Genomic DNA, 25,550 nt, shown 5'->3' on the forward strand with positions numbered 1-25,550 from the left:
CATGTGATCAAAAGGCATCGTTTTTGTTTTCCGAATAGTAACTTGATACGGCATTGGATTATTTTGATATTGTCTTTCAATTCTATGAATAAAGTGCTCGAGATTTGAAGATAATAATGCATTATTTTAGAGGATTTTGGGGAATAAACTGTATATACTACAAATACCTTCATGGCATAGAGGAAAATTCAATTGAAAATAAATCCTGGAGCTGAGAGTAAAAAGCTTAAGATACGTTTGTTGTAATGCATAATAGGAATTATTAAGTGTCTTTTTTCCAGATAGAGCTAGTCAACTTTACATGTTGAGACAAAGATGTACTTAGCTTTATCCGTTCCACTTAACTTATACACAGAGCGATGTGCGAATTTATGATGTATGTAAAGATTTACAGAGCCACACAGATAATTTCACTTCAAATCCGTTTTTGTTAGAAAAACGTAGGAAGAACTCAACATAAGCACCATTCAGTTAAATTATTGTGACGTCGAAAGTGAACGAAAAAAGAGATCCAGCGTCGATTACCGCAGTAAAAATGATGGAGTAAAGAACAATCTTTCGTCACCAATATGGATAATGGCTACGTTTAAGGTTAATAAATTGCATGTGTTACATGAGTCCAAAAATAAACGTAATGTTCGACAGAACGTTTTATCGGCAATAACCTCTTTAACAATCACTGATGTGCAAATAGAAATCACTATAAATAAACCGGCATGTTCGTGGCATATTATAGCGTCGAATATCAAATATTTTGATTCAAAATATTTGTAAATCGAATGAGTACAACAACATTGTTGTTGAAGAGGTTTATTGCAATTTCTCATTCAAATATAAAGTTAGAGATTTAGGAAAGATTCTGAATTATTATGTCTCATATTCAAATGACAGAATCAAGCATATCAATATCAATTGATTGTAGTGACTAAGTATGAATTCATGTAACGAAATAACTTTCCACCAAATCTTTATTTATTCAGGTAAAGACAGAACCACTAACTCCACATGACCATATATCTCTGGTTAGTAGACATAAAATCTATAAACAAAACCTTCACTTTTTACGTTGAATTGACGAAACTTCCTTTTTAGAAGGGAAAAACCTCGGGGAAAACTCATTTTTCCGGTTTACTCTACCAAATCTGCTTAGTTCGCTAATTACGTAGTTTCTGTATACACACAAACGATTGTTTATTTTACCTAATGATGAAACTTAAAATGTAGACAAATATTACGTGCTCCATTTTACAGAATATTCAATGTCTCGTGCTATTTGGCAAATTGCCTGTCTGGGTAGGTTCATTTTTGCATTCACGTTCACTAACTTCAATGTCGTTTAATATACGATATTTTACCTAAACTATGCTTGTTATGAAAAATATACAAACAGTTTAGTGGTTTCACGAAAATGATTAGGTTAGCTTAATGTGCTAGTGTAATATATGTGCTGGCGAGGAAAACGATATTGGCTACTATTTCGGTTGTCGAAATTCTGTTGCTATTACTAGTCTAAACAATTTCATTTAACATTCATAAGCGTCCCAAATAAACATGACTATTTTGCTGAGCATGAACCTTATTTTAGTACAATGTACAAAAAGTTAATAGCAGTGGAGAACAACACAAAAAAACGAAGTTTTGCGTCAGAAAAAGTTTTCGAAAATAAATTCGGTTTTGTTGGTTTTTCCATCCCGTACGGACGAATTAGTTTCGCTTAATGAAAAGTGTGAACAAAATCTGGGTAAAACATGTAAATTTAACAATAAGATTGATGATATATTCACCACCAAACACCATTACTATGTGCAATCTCTAATTGACAATAAAGTTCCTGTTATTAATCAAATAGTTTGTAATTGTTTTGCAACTAGTTTAGTCCCTTTGTCTGTGCTACAAAACTGCAGATATATTCATGTCTACAGGTTCGACCAATATTTTATTTATCATATAAAACAAAAAGCTTTGAGCTTAAACCTAGAGTGGTAATCCATTTTCCGTTGAACATTTTATTGGGGTTGGGTTACACAGAAAGCACATTACTTTATTATGATTATTTTGGATAGGCTTAGGGAGGACATATAAACATACCACCGTATACATTTTAGTTTTGATGTATAACAAATACACGTATAGCCGTACAGAAATTTTGTATGGAGAGGGATTATATAATCTGTTCCATCTATACAATACACGGCACTAAAATGGTTATATCGGTTGTGGAAACAAGGTTTTTAGCATTGAATAAGTGGAGCAACAATGAAAAATGATTTTAGACTGCATAGTTAAGGTCTGGGTCGAGTAATGCCGCATGAAAGGGTTGATTATTTAAGGGTTTCAGTTGATATATTTGAACAACAAATGTATGTAACTGTGAGCTGTTGAATTTACATTTAAATTTTATAATAATTTGTTTGGCAACAGTAATTATCATCGACCTAATACACAACTGTACTTGCATATAAATTGAAGTATTTCTCCATAAAACGGTCTTTGCCATTTCTGGATATCAGGCACTGGCACACCTTCCTTCGCTCTAATGTCAACTAGTTATTACCAGTATACACAAACTGACACCATTTACGATATTCAACTGCTAAAATTATATTTCTTTCTCGTTTCAAGTCCATTAATAAAAACTTCCAAATTATCGATTGGCCTACATTTTAATCAATGTTATATCGTCCTCACCATATACCAGTGTTATGTGAAGTTGAACACATTCCAAAAAAAAGAAAAAGATTTTGTATTGGTTATAACCACAGTTCAACTCCATAGCTAAATAAAATGTGAAAGTTCAGGGAATGAGTGAATGTCCTATTATATTTGTTTTAACCAATGATCGATTATTGACCATTTCGACAGCAATGCTTACAATATATACTGTGAAAACAGCTATATAACTGTGCCATGCGTTTCGCTAAAGTTTGTGTGAAAAATTAAACAATTCAAATTGGCCGTACACCATATTTCGACTGGGAGAAAAATAATAGTTTCTGAACTAATAATGTACATGTGTACATACAATACATGTCTGAAACCAGCTTACAACAGATAAAACATACGATACTTAAACAAAATTTCTAGTTTAGGTAGGGCAACTGAGGACAATGACATCCTGTTTTTATTATTTTGGGTCTAGCAGTAAGTTTGTTTATTTTCCAGATGATGAACTTTTACGTGGTTATTCGCCCATCGCTTTTTTACAGTTTGTGTTAGCGAACATAAATTGGTAATAGAGAACTTGTTTATTAATTAACTTTTAATAGAAAATCGTTAGACTAATTTGCATTAAATTAGAATACAAAAATTGCTCTCGATGGAATGGAAATGGAAAAATAAAGCTCGATTTGAAAAGGTAAGTAATCGAAGTAAATGTATGAGAGTTAGGGATATTGCTGACTTGTTCATTTAGGGTGGTTGTTATTGAATAATAGATATTTCTTTAGAGATTGTTAAACGGTTAAACGGTTCATTTTTGCCCTGTGTTATGTACACATGAAAAACAGAACAAGAAATATTTAGACAATGTCGGGATTGAGGGCGACAAATGAAAGTGATTTAAAATTAACCATCCACATTACATCGTATGTAACTTTTCAATATACAAAAAATTACGAGAAAAATTCATGCAAAGTCGATTGCATATTGCGGGCTTCGCCTCGGATCAACACAATTTACACGAAAACACTATTCTTCATCTTTTGTAATATAAAATAGTCCATTAAGTCACTGTCGGAGTAGTATGAAATAAAGTAAAAGAATGTGTTAAGCACAAGTTGTAATGTAAGCAAGGTAGTTTAACCGATTTAATGATTATAAAGCAGTGTGGTAATTGCTTCTAAACGATTAAGTGTTATGTAGCCCTCAGGCAATTCTGTGAATCTTTATACTCTCAAACTATATATTATAGTCTTCAGTATAAGCAAGCATACTGCGAAAGTCAACACTCATTTGTTACGGACTGCGAACATCTGTTATCGACAACAACTCCAGATATAAACGACAAGCTCTGATTAATGAGAACTTATATTGCAAAAATCATGTTCAATAAATCAACTGATGAATTCTGGCCCAACAAGGCATTTGATTTCTTACGTTTCTTAAGGAAATTTCATTATGTAAATGTGGTGCAGTCAATCTATGGTTGTAAATTTATCCCAAACGTTGTGGAAATCCAACAAAATGTTAAATGAATGAATTTTGAATTAAAAAAAAAGTTCAATAAATGAAGTAAAAGATTTAAAATCAACCTAATTCAGAATAAACACAAATTAAATGAAGTAACAGACAGTAATACAAGTAATATACAGTTAAATCTTACGTTTATTATTGATTGGTATAACTATTTTTGTTAACGTGAATGGCATTAATTATATTGTATGGCGTTTCAAATGTACTTGAAGATGATCTACGGCTGTCAACCCAAAAACTTCAAAAATCATAACTGCTAGATTAATCATCAAATGTTGGGTGAATTGTTCGTTCATCATTACAGTAACTAATTATGAACCGACCCCTTGAATTTTGAATTATAAGCACCGTCGTCCTGAAAAACTACAATGTTCAGTAAATAAAGATATAATTTTAAGCAGTTCAAAGCTTTTGGGCCACAACATTATGGATATAAACGGACAATGGTCTCTCTTTTCGTCAGGTGCTCTATATACTACTACTACCTTGTGACTATACGGACAATAACACAATTTATACTCTTTTGCTGTAATTCTTTAACGTATTACCTCCTCAATGCCACTGTATAAGGCTATTACAAATTTGCATAAACTTTGAATAAAAGGACAAGGAAACTGAAACTTTATTATATTTCTCATAGTCACTGGAAAAATTGATTTTATGGTAATTGAATGGATAAATACATATTTCTTCGTACAAATTATAGTTTCTGCTATTGTCATTTATGTCATAATAGACGGTTATTACTGAAGGAAACATTATTATAATCGTTGTTTCCATGTCATCAAGGTGATTTTAAGTAGTGAAAGTCATTTACACTTTTATTACAAATTGTGAAAGCCTACGTCGCCGGGAAAATTTGTCGCTCATTAATTGTATTAAATGGAAAACAGAAATTAAATGAAAAGCAAAATAAAAATCATAACAGAAACGCGTACCTTTTCTTCCATTTATAAAATATATGTCGGTGATCAGACTTAAGCCTGTATATTTATAGCGTAAAATAAATTGCCTTTTCCTTTCGCTAGCTGTTGTTGTGCAACATTCCGGTTTTTTTTTGTGTCATCAACATTTTCAGCACGAATATTTGAAAAGAAAAAATGCACAGCCCGTTATACCAACGAGAACTTAATACTTTGAGATCAAAATTGCATTTTTATTGTGACAATCATGTGACAGGACTGCTGTACAAAAGCGCATAAAAGTTTAATTCAACTTGAAAGTGTTATGGCAACAATTTTTCTATTACGTAATGTGACCAACCGTATCATAGTATGTATTAAGTTTTCCAGCACTCTTCATTGTAATATTTCTTGGAGGAAGATGACGGAAAAGTGTTTATCACGAAATGAAAAATTGTGGAAAAGTCTTTTTTGTTTGTTCATTATATTTTGTGTGTGTGACGCTGTTTCCCTTTTTAGTTGAAAATGAAAAATTATAAGTTTTATTTCTCTAAATTCATCTTCATTCGGAAAAATGCTATTTTTCTTAATCATTTCGAAAATTCACTCTAACCAAAAAACAAGAAAATGACATCGAATCTACCCATTTTCCACCATAAATCATAAAACCGAATAAAATGTTCCTTATATCTTCGTATTGTTATGCATTTCAATTTAAAAGCAAACAGAGGTATGTACCACCATTCACTTGACAACGACGCACAATTGTACAATTTCATCATTTAGCAAACATCCCATTTTCATTTTTTTTTCTTTATTATTATTTCTTCAACAATGTCATTACATCTATCGTATATATAATAATATAAGGTTTAGAACCGGAGAGAAATTTACTTGTGATATATCTTTAAGAAGATACTCCTACCCAAAGTGCATATACATATATTCATACAAATAAAACACTCAACTGATTGTAACAACAACTTGAGGAACACTTCAACTCGGCGATTATATGGTGTCCTATATGTATATTATATATGTATTGTGTATACAAACATTCTTGATATAGACACATACCTATTATTGTAAAGTAGGTATATATCTTCTGTATCCTAAGCTTTTCCATGCTTATAACTTGTGATATAATAGACTATTTTACAAGAGAGTTGTGCCCATTTATATTCACATGACTATGTTTTTGTTGTTTTTATTCCTTTGTTAGCTGTGTTGTTTTACTACATACGAGCATCAAAAAAGAAAAATTACATCTAAGAAAAAGCTAGTTGAGTTTAATCACCAGAGTGTAGAGTTAAATGAGAAAACCTATTGTCATGACTTTATGTAAGAAAGGTTTAAGCCTTGAAAGCTACAAAGTTTGTGTAGGAAACAGTTTGTTGATAAAATGAAAATCTTGAAAGAGGATCTATCTGTTATGAAATTGTGAGCGTCTTTGACAAATTACTTTGCCATCATATTTAAAGTGGTGGAATATTCGGTTAGAAGTGACCATTATGAAACCATTTAAACGACAATGGATTTTAATTTAATTTTTAGTGAAAGAACCGAACCGAACACAATTTCGTAATTTATACTTTCGATAAACTATATGCAAAGTATCCAATGAAAATGTCCCAGTTTCACAAATCAACTTATTTCTAAATTGGTGCTGGAACTAATTGGGTAAGGATATAATGGGAATATGTTGAAAGTATAGCACGATAGACAGATTAATTTTAAACCAATCAGAGATTATTTTCCGTTTCCCAATGGTAATTAAGCTAATTTCCGAAAACCCACATGAATTGCGGAATTCATTTTGAAATTCTTGATGATGAAATTGAATGTCACATAGACAAGTCCGGGTGTGACGTGACATATACGACTACTCTAAAAAAAATGCTTGAATTTAATGTTCAAACAGCAATAAACATAATTGCATTTGGTGCCGTCGTCGCCACAATAAACCGGGTATGTATGGTAATGGTGATAAAAATATGTATGGTACAACTACTAGATATTCTGCTACAGACGATATAAGACGAAATAAAATGTTCAATTTTTAAAGTTAACGCGAGCCAAGTGTTCTGAGCGTTTGTGTCGGACGTTTATTAAGACACTTCATAAAACCACATAAATCAAAAGTGTTACTTCTAATGCTACTTTACCATAGCGCTATAATTCAAAGGCGAAAATAAATCAATGTAAAGTAAATTGGACAGCGCTTGAAAATCGTCGAGCAACACCATAAACTTTGCTCATTTGTTTCTGATTTCGGATAATGAATTAGCCGAAAAAGCTTAGAGAATTAATATGAAACGTTTGGTCTTTGGACTTATGATTAAATTTCATCGAATCGGAAACGTCAAATAATTTTCCCTTTGCATGAATATTTCGTAGCCTAATTGGATTTGTTTGAAATAACAACAGAGTAAGAAAATTAAGGAATAATAAAATGACGAAATTAAGAAGGTTAATTGATACTATATTTATAATAAAAGGGGAGAAGGATCCAACGAAAAAAAAGCCTTTTCAGTTATAATTCGACTAATTGTCTGAACAGAGAGTCATTGAAATATTAATGAGAAAATAATTTTTTATTGCTGCTTTATGTACTACCCTACCTATCCCTATTTTAATAGATTCATATGCCTGAGATAGATACGCCAACATGTATGTATGAACCTTTGTTGGCATTTATCTGTGAGATAGAAGAATGGAAGATACAACCATTCTGTGAGATAATGCCCTTTTATTGTTAAACAAAAAAAAATTTTATTGTATCCTTCAAATTACATTTTCTTATCAATTGTCTGTGCTGGAAATGGATTGTAATAAAAACGTGAAAGTATATCTCGAAAATAAAATTTTACCGAGGAAACATTTGGATTATTATGTAATGTTGAATCCAATGCTAAAAAATCTCCTCACATTTCTATTCGTGTATCAATATTTTAACGATATAAGCAAATATCCGTAGCTTTTTAGTGGTAGCTTGTGAGTGATGCTTGTCAAGAGGGAAAAAAATGCAAAACAAAGAAGCAAAAAATCAGACAAAGAAAAATCTGAACGAAAATAGATCATTCTCCTTGTTTTATGAATTTTTGCCTGATGGAGTTGAGTTAGTAGCCAAACAGATGGTCGAACGAGTTTCAGAAAAAGTGATAAACGCATAATTTTTTAAAGCGTCCGTCCCCGAAAACGGAACGCATAGATGTATTTTAATAGAGATTCAGGTTCCGTTTCATTTCAGGTTTTCATTTCAAAAATGTTTTCAGCTCGCACACAGAACTGTGTTTCGTTTCTAAAACGTTTTCACCTTGAAGTGCTCAGACGAAAGATAGTTGTGTTTGTGTGTGCAAGCTGAAACCATTTTTGAAACAATCCGAACTCTAGATTTCAATTATTCAGACTTCGATCCTTCAGATCTCCATATTTCATTTTTATCGAGGGGTGACTCACTTCTAGATTAAATGGATTAAATGGATTAAATGGTATTAAATGGATTTAATGGATTAAATGGATTAAATGGAATAAAAATTGGATTAAATGGATTAAATAGGAAAAACGTTCATTTTACCAAATACTGTAAAAGTCTTAAAAATTGTTGATTTTGATCGAACCACGTACTACAACTCATACTACAATGTTAAAAAGCGAAAAAATCCACTTTTAGGAGTTTTTGGTGTAAAGTGGATTAAATGGATTACAGTGAACGACATCTCAAATGTCTCACTGTCATTTTTTTCAGAGAATGTCATTGTGAATTTGCAATGACACAATAAAATTCTCAGAAAAATTTGACAGTGAGACATTTGAGATGTCGTTCACTGTAAATAAATTTAATACTATTTTTAACAAATTTTTTTTCCTATACCTCACGAGTACTTAAACGAGCTGGGGATCGTGCAAATCTATTTTTCGCAATTACTTTACAAATTTTTCAGGTGGGTAGCCTAATTATTTCGGTAAAACTAAAATTTTTTTTTTGATTAAATGGATGTAATGGATTTAATGGATTTAATGGATTAAATGGAAGTGCGTCACCCCTCGATTTTTATCCTTTCAGCCTGTTACAGACGGCATGCATATGGCTATATCGAGTCTATTACTTCCATCGATCAAAGTATTTTTAATCGGTTGATTTTGTGCTTCAATTTTTTTAACATGCATTTTACAATATAATGGACCACTACCCAGAGCTTGTCATTATTTTTGTTGTCGTCTTCGACAATAGATGCAAATGACTTTTTAAAAAATGAAGTTGAAGAGCATATTATAGGTTTAAGCAAATGAAGTAAAAGATTTTGTTACCAAACACTGTAAGTACGTCAAAAAGGAGAAGAGACAGACATGGTGACACGCTTGCCATGCGAAAATCTCATCAGAGCTAGCGCAACTTTATTGGCGAATTTCGGTTTGTTTAATTAATAACAGTACGTATTATGCTTATCACATAAACAAGGTCACTATAAAGCTAATGTTACTATTATATGTGATAGATATATTACCGAATTAATACTAATATGGTAATGGCTTAATCAATTTTATCCTATCAGTTTTGCGTGGCAATGAAGATTACAATGTGCTGCATTTTCACATTCACATTTTATATGAGTGAGGGATGAGTTTCGTTAAGGTAAACCAAATAATCGTAAATAACTTTAATGGCTCATGTATCCCATTCATTTATATCGTTGTGATAAAATTGTGTCCATGCATTGCAGAATTCACGTACGTGTGTGTATATGTATATATAATGACGTTCACGGTGCCAAAAAGAAATCGATGCTATCAACCATAATTCGGTTCTAAAAATTATCTTTTTTGATAATAAAAGTAAATAAATAAATAGATCGAAAAATGAAGATAGGACAGGCCTTTCTTTGTCATTGCCGTTATTAACACAATTTGATCTGATGTCCCAAAATGCTGATGTGCAAAATAAGTATTTATTTTCCGTCGCAAATTAAGTTTCTGTGCAATGAAATTTTCTTCATCCCATTCTGTAGTCAATTTTGTCTGCGAGATCAATATAAACACTTAGATCCATTTTTAATGAAAATGTCGGAAATGATGATTGCATTTTGTGTATCTCGTTAGAGCACATCTTCTATTAATTCCGCAAGCGAAAAACCTTCAGAAGTACAAGAAACGAAAAATTTGATTGTATCTATTTTTTCGCACAGAATTTTATGACCAACAAAAATGTTGTTGAAGTTCAAGTTGCCAAAGAAAACAATCGAAAATAAATTTAGAAAGCTTAACAGGTTTTTATGCTCGGATTTTTTGTTCTATGAGAGACTGGTTTTCATCGGATTTATATATTGTATGTATGTACAACGTACAGCTCTGTTTCGAGCATCGATTTAAATTGTTGAATATTACAGTTCAAATTTTAAAACTACATTCAGTTTTGAAGAGATTTTATTTAAGCACCACCACAGCTGATTGTTTTCAAATTAAAATTTTCTTTACAAAATTTTATGAATTTATTGTGTGTTCTCGAAAGTTTAAGTATCATATTCACGAGAAGAACAGAATAAAAAAAACCGTTCGCGAAATTTATCCTGGAAAAAGAAATATTGATTGTCCTCTGGGACCCAATTCTGTGATGTTAACTGAAAATTATGTTTCCAAACAAAAACGACCCCCTTTAATACAACGAATAGGTAGGAGGAAGTTATAATGGTTTGATATTATATTCACAAGAGCTTTTAGCATATAAACCATGGTTTTAAAAATGCCGTATAAGCAAACATAAATTTGTCGTTGCGTCGTAATGCTCTTGGTTTTTAATGTATTACATCTAAACAACTCCACACCAATATAATATTCATACAATAGAGCATATTAAATCTATAAAAGGAGACCGAAAATAGAATGAGAATTCGTGTACGACTAACATTTTCCATTGGAACTACAGTGTGTTGTTGTTTTTTTTTTCGTGTGTATCCACCAAGCCAAGTTTAACCTTAAAGGTATTTCTACTTTCCATATTTTTTAGTGTCGTTCATTCCGTTTTCGATTGGTATAGTGGGTAAAAAGTACTTGTTGTACTGATTATATGTATGTTATTGGTATATATAAAGTTAATAACAATATATCGTAAAAAAATGAACATTAAAGTACAGTATGTATATAATGAGCACGTAAACGTATAGGGTGAGAGTGTGAGGACTTATATACAATTATATTAACAATATTCTTGTTAATAATGCAAGCATACCACATACCACAAGTACTCAGGAAAATATTGATTATTTTTCTTGTATATCAAAACAATTATGATGTTGGAAAATATTATAATAATAAAAAAAACTCGATGAAAATTTGTATTGGTATTTATTGCCATACACTTACACATAACATGAACAGCTATAAACAGCATATCTCTTGAATGCACAAATTGAAATATTGCATGGGAAAGTAATTTATCAGATATTTCTGATATTTTGAGTTAGTTATGCAGTTAAATGAAAATACACCAGAAGAAATTATGCTGCTCAATTTATTGTGTCATGGTCAGGTTATGAATTTGGTGTGTACACTTTTTCACATTTAGCATGCAGTTAATTATACATTTTTTTTTTGTAATTCACGTGCCTCAAAATATAGTATTTTCGTGGAAAAAAGAGAGTATTAAATCGACATATTGCGGCAAAGGAAAAAAACTTGACACGAATAAATTTTTACAATTTTCAAACAGACAACTTTTTTTTCTCCAATTTTCTCATGAGTGTTTGAAATTATTTAAAAAAATAATAATACGAAATTACGTTCAACCTCGCGTTCAACATAATAATAAAACCAATTTCTATTATACGGATTACCATTATAACGCTGGTGTATGTCTTGTGTCATTTTTCCGCTGGACTTTTAACATACAACTCCGTGGCGCCGCGAAACAAATCAATCAAACATTCATGCAATCAATCAACAAATCGGGAAGGCAGGTAGGTGCAAAATCCATGTCAATCCAATGGACTAAAATTATAGTTTCGTCCTTTTGGGCTTTCTGAATTTTTTTACTTGATTCCTGAACGCTTACTAAAATGCCACTGCCAACAGTATTGCTGAATCTGTTACTTCATTCTTTAAACTGTGTATTTTCACTAGAATTTTTTGCTTCATAAGCTTTAACATTCTTTATGCTATAACGACCAATCACCCCATTATCATTAGCACATGTTTTATTTTTGTCGTAGTTGGCGATAACAGATGAATTGATGAAACTATTTCGTTGATGAAGTAATAATTATAAGACAATAACGTCATTCAACGTTAACCGGTCACATACGGCTGCTCATTTGTCATCGATAACTACGACAAAAATAATGACAAGCTCTGGGTATTATAGTCCTTTATAAAGTAAAATGCATGTTAAAAAATTTTGTAGTACAAGATTTGAAATCAAGCGAAAGAAAACCATAATAATACTGGTCATATGCTTGCCGTTTGTAAAACAGAGTAAAAAAAATTAAGTATTCACTAAAGTGACCATGATAGGTTATAAAACCCATCCTTATAATGTGGTATTATTGTACTGTTTCTCTTTTGCTTTGTTCTTTGTAACCATATTTTTAATTTCACCTCACAGGAACCTTTACGAACCTTCGAGTAAAAGCTATTCTTTGACTTTGTGGATATAATAATGCATAATTTTCAGAACGTTCTTCGGTAATGGACTATGACTAATGTGTATGAAAAGGCATAAAAATGCTTTACGCGTTTAATGTTACACCGTGAAAAAAAGAGCGAATCACGGTTTACCGTTTCATAAATCAAATCGAATCACTTCCAACCGATTTTTGTTTTCTATGCTTCTTCGAGTTGGTATTACAGAGCTTTTCTTTGTCAGATCCGTGTATGTAGTACAAAAATATATGGCGAATACCACTGTGAGAATATAAAGAGAAAAAATTGCAACAGAAACTGACGCTGCATCTACAGTTCAAAAGAGTTTCATTTATCAGCCGTTGCTTTTAGTTCTGCGAAAAGCATGTCGATAAATACGTTCCCCCCAAATTGCGACTAAAAATATTCTCATTTTTTTTCCTGTAAATCATCATTCAATATTTCTCGTGTAAATCAAAGTCCTTGGCGATTAAATTAAAATCAGCTGGAAATAGTGTAGAATAACGGAAGTTTTAAACAATTATTTCATGCATCTTGTTGCTGTCATTCGAAAGATTTGGTATCAAAAACTATGCGTTGATACTGCAAAAGAAAAGAAAAATATTAAAAGAAATTATCGGATTACGCCTTCTATAATGGTCTAATTCTTCACTTTTTGTGTATAAACCTTACACAGCCAACTTCAATCCCATAAGACTTGTCTCATTTAGCTCATTTTAAGTAATAGAACACACTCACCTATTGCTAAAATATTCATTTAAGGCTACATTGTGAAGTTAGTTGTATTTAGTTTGTACACATTACTGTCATTAGTTTCACCAACTGAAGGGATTTGACCAAATATACTGTGGCATATGTAACGTGAACCTCTTTAGAATGAACCATATAATAGAAAATTGGGAAACGTTTTTTTTTTTATTCTGCTATTACATTATCGTTCCGTACATTAAGGATAATTATATCGACCTAATAACGTTCTCATGAAATATGTGTAGATTGCATTCCAGCAAGCACAATTAGTACTAAACAAGAACTGCCATAACACAACCCTTGTCGTTCGACTAGAAATAGAATTTATTTTATTAGTAATAAATGTGTATGCGCCCCATTAAATTTATGATGTGGGATAATATTAAATGTACAGAGGTCGACTGAGAGGCTTTGCTGCAAGCTTTTCCATATCGTACTGAAAGTCAAGTATTTCATTGATGGAAACACAAGCGTATAAATTGTTTCAGTCGAAGAAGTAAGTGACTGCTTAATAAGCAGTGCTTATGATGCTACTATAAAGCAAGTTTATTTTATTTTTAAAATTAAATTTCAATTTAATTATATTGTATATGACTAATAATACAGTCCAACCAAACCAAGGTAGTTTAATGGAGGTTCGCTACTTTACTTCGTCATTCCAATCAATGCGACATAATAATCCAATTATTAAGAGTTATTACATTTACATGGTCTATCAAACTACACAGGATAATGTTACAGTAAGGTAATTTGCTTAATTAGTTTCACATCGTTTTACAAAGAAGGTCCCATTGATAGATGCCTCAAAATAGTTTTCTTATACTTACTGTGTATAAAAAAAGTTATTGGTTAAGGGGAATAATGAATAACTTTTACTTTTGATAAGCTAAAAATAGATTGACTTAAAATATATACTTCGTCCATTATGAGCAAGGATCGCTGTGGAAAATTAGTACGGACGAAACTGATATAATCAACAAGTTAAGAATATGTTCTGTCTCTTTCTCTCTCTAACAAACAAACTCTGAAAAAATCGAAATAGTGGGCAAAGCAAGTTTAAAAACTCTGCTTTTTAACAAAAACAAATTGTGAACAAAGTGGCAACAAATTAGATCGATCTATCTTCTGTCATCTAACATCTGCTATCGATAAGGACTTCAGAAGTAAACGAAAAGCTGTGACTAATGTGGTACTAAATATAGCAAAACGCATGTTTAAAAATGAAGTAAAAGATTTGAACGCAATCTCTTGAAAATACTTATATCAAATTATCAAATGAAGTAGTAGATCAGTTAGTAAAATTGATGTGACGATTCAAAGCTCATATTACTTATTTTGGTCGTTGTTGTCTATAATAGGTGGGTAATCTATTCAAAATGTGACGATTATCTAGACTAAATTTGCTCATGGCTCAAAAAGTCCCTCCAACCGTGTCGCAGTCGCATATGTCTTTTCATGAAAGCTAAAAATTTTCTATGCTAGCAGAGGATTCACGACCGATATTAGCGTGCAAATGTTAGCTCAACTAGTGAATTCTATAAGCGACTGTGACTCAATTTATGTCTCTATTTATTTGATAGCTTTATGAAAAGATAACAAAGTTTGTATGGAATGTGTCATGCAGACTTTACTATCTGTTAGAGGAGCATTAATATAATTTTCGATTCATCTAAAACTTTCGTATTTTTCACAAAATTATCATAATATTTCAATTAGTTAGAAATGTTAATAGCGTTTCATTTTAATGATGTTGTTTGCATAAAACTTTGGATGGATTCAGTGCTTGTTTGTTTGACATTAAATACGTTATTTAATTCTTGTACAAACTCCGTTCATTCATTATTATTATTAACATCAGAATGTGTTTTATTAAAAGTTACATTAAAATAGCAAGTTTTTGTTTTGTTTCTTCTTCAACGAACCAACAGAGCCAACCATAAATAGTTTACATTTTCTCAATGGGTAAAAAGTTTCTAACCAAACTAATTTTCTTATTTTATATTTTATTTTATTTACGGCAACGACGATGATGATGTTTCATGTTTTTATGTTTATTATATTTTCGCCCAAAAACTAAATCACATTGAAGGAAAATGAAGAAAATGGTAAAATGATGACTTTTCGTTTGCGTTTCTATAAATTTTCTGAAATGTACGACACCCCGTGTACACGAGTATATTCGTTTGTATATATAGATTTGTATGTTTAAGGGTATGTCTGTCATGTTGTACTTAAATTGAAGAAAATTAAATCAGTTTATTTTCTTCAAGGTTATGTAAAAGACACATGAAAGCCAAATATAGCGAAGTTGAAAGGGCTGGTGTATTACGCTGAACAGTTTTATTATTGTTACGAATTATATAGGTGAGGGATTTAACATGCCTTTCAATTAGATAAAATGGATAAATAAGTTTCAATTGTTTCAATAACCTCTACCTACTAATCAAAGGTTTTTGTTTTGTTTTACTTTTGCAAATAACAACTGTCAATTGCATTGTACCGATCAAAAATTTAAACGTTAAACGTTCAGAGTTGATGTACAAACGGTACCATTCTTAATTGATTTTCTTTGAACACTCCACAGTAAGCTTAAATTAAATACATACCATGTGTTTTAGAGGTTACTCAACCATAGGTAAATTATACATTTCCAATTTTTCAATCGATAAAAAAAACCCCTACAGCATAAATAAATGGAAGAGTTCAATACGAAAACGTTCACCTACACCACTCCAACGAAACTCATACGTTCATGTGCATACCTCGGAATTGTATTCGGATCTATACTATCCCGTTAGCTTTCATGCTTTCAATATACCTTTCGGTATACATAACTCTTAAACTCGACTATATTCACCTAAAAATACCTAAAAACATTCCAACCAACAACGACTCATATAGCATGTCCTAACAATATTAATGAAAAATATACCACCACTGTTCATGCCGTTGTGTGTTTGTTTCTCTATGACCGCAATTTGAATCGATTGGTCGGATATTGCATTCCGAAACACGTTACGATTGAGTACTTTACACCAGCAAGAGTAGGATCATGGGACGAGACTTTGGAGCAAAAACGAAATGCACAGTTCTGCTTGGAAAGTTGTAAACATGCAGTCTTGCGGACTCACCACCTCGTACATGCGACTCTTTTATTTCCTTCGGCTGTGCAATGTTTTTATATATGTATTGGTCTAGGTCCTATACTATAGGTTGTAATACTACCGATAAAATAGTTATTTACATTACAAGAGGGGCGGGTTGAACTTTCTTGTGTAATTAGGTGGTCACAGGAAAAGCTAAAGCCAAAGATCACATGGAAGCGCAATTTTTCTGAGTGATCTTGTTATACTTTCCAAATATCTAGAAATTGCTAATTGAACGATGAGAACTAAGAACAACTACGCTTTCGACCCTGATTGGAACCGTGCAAACTTTCTAAAATAAATGTAAAATATTTAAGACGACTCTGAATGTCCAAAGACCATTGATGTGTGGTAGTGAATACTGCAGAGAAATGATTGTATCGTATAATACAAACACCTATATCTGGTGTATATAGGTACGATACACAATGATTTCATAGGAACTAAGATCGGTTCGAGATAAATAGACTCAATTGTTTTCCACACCTGAAATGCCAAGACTTTACAATGGCATGTTAACACCAGGCATGTATTTTATAAATAATTGAAGACAGGTTTTTTATTCCAGTGGAAATGCATAAAGTTTATTATTAAAAGCGAAGTATGTTTAAGAAAGTTCCATTGCATAGTTTGAGTGGTAAAAGTTTGGAAGTTGTTAATTTCGTAAAGTTGAAATTCTTCAGTTGAGTTATGCATTTACGTATACTGTCTATATAGCAGAGAAGAATATAGACTGCAAATGCATGAGTACAACAATTCGTAAAATGCTGTGCATAGACAGTGTAGTTATTCGATCATGTCTTTAATCATTTCACTTTTTGGTAATAAAAAGACAGAACCCTAGTTACATACATCAACTTTTGAATTACATGATTATCCCTTTATCCCCTTATTTTACCGTCATGCAACGCTTCAATATTTTATTTTTCCTGTGACCGACATTTTATATTTTATCTTCGTTAGAAAACTGCATAATCCAAAGAGATTTATGGCCGAATGCAAACGCTTTATCCCTATAGCGCAAAAAGGAAAGGAGGAATTCATTTAAACTCTTTTGTAAGAGATATTGATGTAAGTTTTTATGTACCTGCACTCAGTATCAAGTGTGTGTGTTAAACATACCGCTACCATATACCATTTGACGCCAACTTTTTATGTTTTCAATTGGCCGACTATTAAACGACAATAATATCTTTTGCTAGGAATATTATTATAAAGTTCGAGGCAAGGGCCAAGGGGTGTGGTAGAACTAGACCTTCCAGGAGTATTTGGGCGAATGAAATAAAAACAGCTGATGTGACTACTGAAGCTACTGCAGTAAAAGATTTTGTTTCCAAGACTAGGTCGCGTACTAATGGTAAAAACTGATATAGCTTATTATATCGATACGTTTGTCATTCGTAAAAGGCTTGAAGGAATTATGCAAATCTAAAAGTCGATTTAAAATTGGTCGGTTGAGCGAGCCTATTCAAATCCATTTATTTACGGAGGTAAAATTCGTGCAAAATTTCTCATGTGGATCATCAAACCCAATTTTGTAGTTCTATCAAAGAACGTCTCGTCTACAGAAGAGTTCATTTCAAAAATAATTCATCTTTTTGAACCATATATACTTACTTATAGTATAAAAATAGACAAACGTGATTATAAAAAGCATGCAATGTCGATATTATTTTGCTTCCACCGATGTTATGTACGGTATAAAGCAACTACTAAATATAATTGAACTTATACTACAGTATGAAAGGTGCTACTATAGTGGAGCATACATAAAGGGTTTTTTGCTGTTAGTCTCACTGGAGCCAGTATCTATTTTAATATTTAGATGGTTACTCACCCTTGGGGTGGTGCAATGTTTTTATATCACGGAACATAGAGTTGCAAAGTTTTCGATTTAAATATTTTTGGACGCTGTTGTTCATAAAATGAATATAATGCCTTGCAGTGCTTTGTTCATTCATACATACAGTACATGATACCATATCTCTAAAAAAAACCACTAAACTCGGCAACAATTAACATTATAACCAAATTCCGTAATGGAACCAAAAAGATGAAATAAATATGAAATTGTGGAGGTTGTCGTGTGATACCCACTCTATGTCAATTACAAGGCAAAGTAGAATAGTTTCGGGTGAAAAATTGTTAGCTCCATGATGCAAACCCTTTACCCACTTACAGTATTACCATATTGCCTAGATATCGTGGCGTCGGCACACACAGCTCTTTAAGTTAACAATGTAACCAAAAATAGTTTTCGAGTTTCTTTGTTCAGTGAACAATGACTAATTTTAAAAAATTGCTTCGTATGACTGAAAGCACGCAATCCCATGTCGGGATTAGCTTTGGTGCCAGTATATCTAGTGCATGTTAGCACATGCAATGGGATTTTATTTTATAAGGAAAATTCGCGGATCACAATTTTTATTTAGCTTTCTTTGAAGTGAAAATCATGTATTTTCAATAACGTGATACTTTTGTAAAGGGGATTTATGTTTTGGAATTTATGGGAAACAATTTGAAACGATGATTGTACATGTACGTATTCACGTTATTATTTAGTTACAAATTTAGAGAAAAGAAAAATCGAATAACGAAAATCGAAAACAGTAATAAGCGTTTTACAGCGTCTATCAAGTTCTTTGAGTAACTCCTTTTTATCATTTTTATGTACGGCGTATCGAATGTCATAAATACTGTAATCTAAAAAAAATGATTTTGTCGTTGGTACATTTAGCAAACTGTATTTAATTACATCCTATTAAGCGATCATCGATATGGTTCTCTTCCACCAACATTACTGTGTAACCTGCTTATATACATGATCCATATTTTTCTATATTATATACAAAATAGACAAGCCAGATAACAATCACATGTATACACAACCAATAAAAACTTTTCCCATTAAATTCAGCTATACATTAAAAGACTTTATGCCAAACTTTACAGAAATTTACAGACATATGGGGGACTGAATAGCGATAAGTTTTGCTCGGCTTTTTAATGTAAATGCATGCCTAGGAGCTAACGATGTTCGAAGTACAGAAGGAAAAAAAAAAACAAGAACATAAATAGCCTAACTACTTAAATTCATTATCTACATACTTTAACAATTCATTGGAGACTTTGCACAATAAAAATAGAATACAAACGGGTTGTGATTGCATAAATTGTTTGTTGACATAAATTTACACTTTTCGAAATCCTTAGGCAAAAAAAAAACGAAATAAATTGTAGCTCTGCCAGACGGTATACTGTTATAGAACCGAGATAAACCTTTTAAGAAATAAAGTGCAAATTACAGTCACGATACCAATTTTCTCAACTTTATCTTCAGTCAGTCTCGTAGTCAAATGATATAAATTTTGATTTGTGCAAGATTCCAGCTGAAAAATCCTATTCGATCGAAATAAAAACATTTTCAGATCAACACTTTATGAGCCCATAAACCATTATAATGCCAATACAATTTAACAATACTGAAAATTCAACGAATTAAAATTAATGCGAATGGAAAATACGCGTCCAGCTGTACGTTCGAGTTCGCGTTGAAGTTGTTTTCGTTAATATCCTCCCATTAAGCGTCCATCATCTACCATTAACCAAATACAAACGTCGATACATGTAATGTGTGGCTTTGGGGAATAGAGTGTGTTCAAATGGATAATACTACCGTGTGTGTATATAATTCTATGAGAAATAACGTACCACACACCCTCTAGTCTATATAGTTCAATATATATACATCATAGTTAAACTTTTCTACCAATTTCATCGAACTTGGATTTAATTTACAAATCTTCGCTTCACTTGATGCTTGTTTAATATTGCATAAATTGGTCGGACGTATACCATACACAGTCAATGTGTCTAAAAGTTCGAACTAATTACTGTTTTGATGTGGGTGAGTAAGTCGAAAGGAGCATATTACTTTAATTAGTGTTCTGAATGGAATCGATCATAGAAATGAAGTATTATTATGAGAAGAATCGGGTGAAGATGTTTTCCCACGGAAAGGTCTTCAACATTTAATCTCCCATATTTCGGTACTGCTACGTACGAATTTTAAATTCACGGTTGTTCATTCGGCGTTTTTTTTATTAATTCTATTAAAAATGTTCTCCTTCTGCCAGCGCGAAATAAATGGTTGAATTTATTTTTAAACTTTTACGTACACCTTATATATAAGGTGAAAATGTAACCGTCTTCCGTGGTGATGTTTATTTTTCACGATAGCTGCGAGAGAAATAAAGTTCTACCGAGAAATAAAAACTGACCCACTTAACAACTGAACAGGGATGTTAGATTGGTACTACATCGTGGCAGAAGTTTTAAAAATTCTTAAATAATAAATACAGAATGACAGGAAGAAAATGGTGAATGGGTGTGCATAGCATATAAATATTTGTTTTGTTGCTCGGTGTTCTTGGCAATATTTTTCATTAATTTAAGTAATAAATTTATTCATTTTCTGTTGACTTGTATTATTTGTGGGATATTTCCGAATGAATTATTCATCCAATCAATAATCATTAATATCGTCCTGCATATGTTGTGTACTGTATACATACATAACAAATACAATTCAAAGAAATATGCTACACATCAGACATTTATAGATCAAGTCACAAATACATTATATTGGCTATTTACCTAAATCAATGGTGGTGATATAATCACAGATTTGACCAAATCTGAACAATATTGGAATTTTAACAACCATACCCGTTGTGTACCCTTCTATTTAATATGTTTGATATAGACCAAAATATACCGAAATGTTCATTAAATACATACAACCTATATCGACGTACCCATTTTGCATAATCAACTTCAAGAGCATAGGTATCTTATCTCACGTAGACAATGAGTCGATATAACGATATAAACGGCAAGAATCCAAGAGAAATAGATTTGTGGTGTTGTCTTTGATGTTTAATTTATGGCGAGCTTTTTCCGTCGTCGCTCGACAGTTGTGTTTTAAAACAGTCAATTACACAGAGAGAGAGAGTCGTAAACCGAAACGATTTCTGTTGCTTTTTCCTCTTGAAAACGATTTATTAAAATGGAAAAAAAAACGGAACCAATTAATTAAAGCAAAGGGATTCAACAGCAAAGATATTTCAAAAACTGTGTTCATTACAGGGAAAGTTTAGATTCATGTTCTTAATCGTTTTTGACTACATTAAACTTATAATATACAATTCTGGATTGCATTTGAGCGTCTTTCATACGAAATTAAAGCGGACTTGTTGCAACTTATATGTATTAAAATTGAATTCGTTACTGAATGTAGAAACTTTAGACAGTCGGCATTAAATATTCCCTTTGTTGTTGCTTTTATGCAAATCTGGCAAAACGTTAGAGTCACTAGAACATTCAACTAATGTTAGTATGATTCCAATGTATATTTATAGCATTCTTTTTGTTTGTTTTTCTATAAGCCCGTTTACAGACATTTAAATATCGAAAAATAATACATTTCATAGACGGCATATCACCGAGTCTATTACTTCTTTGGTGTAAAGATTGACGCAAAATCATTTACTTCATTTGTTTTAACATATATTCTGATATATAAATGGACACTGGAAAGTGGCCTTCGCTTACTTTCGTTGTCACTATCGTTAACAGATGAACCGCTGAGAGCTATAACTTTTGAAAAGGTGAATCAAAAATCAGTTACAGAGTTACAGTAAGTCTCAAGACTTTAAATGTCCAAATAGCGTTGATAAGCTCTCTTCTGCTTTTGCTAATACTTTTCTTTACACCACACTTTCATTTCTTTCATATTTCGTTAATGGAAACTAAAAATAGAATCCGAATATGTTGCCTTGACTTTGCTATATCAGATGATATTTTATGACTTTCAGAATATTTCGTTCACTTTTTTTTGTTTACTGTCGTGTCTCCAAATGTTACGACAGAGTTAATCAAAAAAAAAATCCTACAAAAAAGCTTCCTTCCTAAAACAATTAACGTGATGGTAATTATCCTATTGTTCCCATTTTTTTGTATTTCGATTTATTCGAAATATTTTGTGTCGAGCAATGTTCATATAATTCAGTCATTATACAAAGAAAATCGATACAAGTTTGAATAGATATATAGGAAAATATAAAATTGGTGTATAAAGGTTCGGCTAATAATATTGCATCTTCTAAATTAAATAGGCATTGTAATAAAGCGCATTATAAACGAAAATAACCCACCTTGACGAATAAATAAAATGGTCGAAAAGAAAAGAAAAGCACCGAAAAAAATCCACACGTCTCGATGTGCGTGTACACAAATTTTTTTATATTAATATAAGATTTTGTTCCAATTCTCTAATATTAAAACTCGACCTCACAGTACTGGTCGGTCAGTGGTTTTTAACTATGTATGAGTAATCCTGGCACCAAAATCACACGCAAAAATTTTATTACGAGCATATAAGTGGGTAAATTGTATATTTTTTTCGACAGTCTATTTTAGTCTCACTATAATGATGTTTTTTTTTAAACAAAAAATTATTTGACCAAATTGTGTGTCAACGTCAACGAAAACAATGTTTATATTTAATTCTTTCGAAATTAATAAAAGTTTTTTTTTGTTTTTGTTTTAATTAACATGGGAAGAAGTACATACAATGAAAACCGTATGAAAATTATTGCAGAAATTTTCCGAATGTTTGCCCTTTGATACTTTTACGTAATATTCTCTATTTTTCGGTTGAATGTTTCCGAACCAATAAATCATTAGAATTGTTCATAAAATATCCACCTATCACATCATACACGTAATATCATCAGTCAAGGGTAGAAAAACGATTTTTATTTGAATATCCAACAAAGTTTTAACATCCACAAAATCCAAATGATTTTCTATTGGTTCTAATGTCTTTGCTCAACACTTTTTATTTTGTCGTTGATATACACCTCAAAATTGAGCTGAACAAAGATTGATAAATTATTAGAACAAAAGAATTTTCATTTTCTATTAATTTTTTGAATTTTTTTCTCTACACTTTTTTCTGTGTAATTAAACCGTTACTATACAGCGAAATAACCAACGAACATCAAAATTTCAAATGTTTTTCATCAGAAAACCCGCAGCGAACTAAAACTGAATATTCAACCAGACGATGGAAAATGTGAAAAAAACCGATCGGAAAAACGGACACTAGACGCGCATAAGGATAACGCATGCGTTATAAGAAAATTTTCAGATCCGTTGGATGCATATGATGTAAAAGTTTATTTGTATATTCACTATGTACACTACATAAAACGAAGTCAAAAAGAAAATGTGCATACTATATGTGACGTTGTATATAGGACATACATTGCTTTTTATATATAATACGGTATTGTTGCATCGGTCGGAATCGTCGAAGTAACGGAGAGCTTTTAATTTTATACACAGGTGATTGTGTGTTGTTTTTTTTTTGTTCCTTTAAATTCAAGTCAGATAATATGATTAATGTTATTCATACACTCACATTCCATACCGATGCTTTTTCTGGCGAAGACGCGACTGTGATATTTTATTCATAGAGTTTGTTTAGATTTGCATTCTTTTGCGATCGTTACGGTAGAGAGACGGGAGATAACCGAATGAAATATTAAAATACAAAATCAAATGCAAAGCACAACACAAATGCTCCGAAATGGTAAACATGTTTGCATGGTTTTTTTTTCTTCATTCTTTCTTCAAAAGCACAGACAAAATTGGCCATCCGGAGGATGGGAATAACGTTATTTTAGATAAGAGGATGTAAAGCAATTTGAAGAATTTGTACACAAATGTTTTTTTTTAGAAAAAATGCAATCGAAATGAAAACATTTCGATTGCTTTCCAGTCTAATAGAAATTGGGCAGATATGTGATGATGGTGTACTTGTTGTGCTCAATTCAATATCAATAAGATTAGCTTGCATCATTTAGCAAACGAACTATTTTATGAGTTCTAGGAGAAAAAGGACAATCTGAAACGATAATATCGTATTATAATAAAATTTATAGATATCAACCTTTTAAAGAATATGCGACTAGTCATCACGACAAGAAAAAGCCGTAATCTCTGTCTAAGTTTTTCTTTATTCCTTTGACTGATAGTCAGGGTCTTATGACAGCAAATCACTTGACATATCCGTAAAGCTGAGTTGATAATGATTCTCAAAATTTTAGTTTTAGTCGACAAAGAATGAAAATCATGAGGTTAAGTTCGTAGATGGATGATAATAATGAAATAATGAGATTTTAGTCATTCTAAACAGAATTTGTTTTCTTGATTAACACGAAATTTTGTGCGTTGGTAACATAAAATAAAAATACAATCAATGAATCACTGAAAGACGGACAAAGGTTTAGTTTTATGGTACAACTTTTCACCCATATTTTCGAGAAAGATTTACAGGATTTATAAATTATCTATAGAGGTCTGTGGAGGTACATGGAGCTTATTCGTCCTCAGTATGAAAATACGTACTTCCGTTTCATCCGCCTGAGATATTCTCGTCCTGAACAACAACTTAATTTATAATGACGCATGCAGCGGAGAAAATGTGCAAAAACTGTGAGCTTTAAACAAAGTTCACAGAAATTGTACATTAAACACGATTTTTAAAAAATATTCACCAATATCCTCTCTAGCATCCAAACTAGGAAAATTAAGGTAGTAAATCTGTACAGTGTATTCTGTCATAGAAAATTTTACACTTTTAAAAATGAAGTATGAGCAGCGATGTCCTTTTTTGTGTTGAAATTATTACGTCTTATGTTACCATTTTGTTGTTCGAAAATGAATAATTTGTAATTGTGACGAAAATGAAATAAAGTTTAAAATTTGTCTTTTTCGCGTGATATGGATATGCTTTAAGAAAGAGCGCGGTACGGAAACTCTACTACAAAAAAAAGTCAGTATCACATTTGTCAAAATA

General features: G+C 31.7%; 1 protein-coding gene across 15 annotated transcripts in view; it reads right to left on the bottom strand.

The window, feature by feature from the left end:
• Positions 1-23,730, bottom strand: part of LOC119079355 (glutamate-gated chloride channel) — a 91,671-nt gene extending 67,941 nt beyond the window's left edge. For all 15 annotated transcript variants that reach the window (XM_037187264.1, XM_037187245.1, XM_037187237.1 and 12 more), the window contains exon 1: positions 22,840-23,730. The gene's annotated coding sequence lies outside the window, so the exon portion shown is untranslated. The remainder of the gene's footprint in view (positions 1-22,839) is intronic.
• Between the last annotated feature and the right edge of the window lie 1,820 nt (positions 23,731-25,550).

The sequence above is a fragment of the Bradysia coprophila genome, chromosome III (assembly GCF_014529535.1).
Source record: "Bradysia coprophila strain Holo2 chromosome III, BU_Bcop_v1, whole genome shotgun sequence".
In the NCBI taxonomy this organism is placed as follows: Eukaryota; Metazoa; Arthropoda; class Insecta; order Diptera; family Sciaridae; genus Bradysia; species Bradysia coprophila.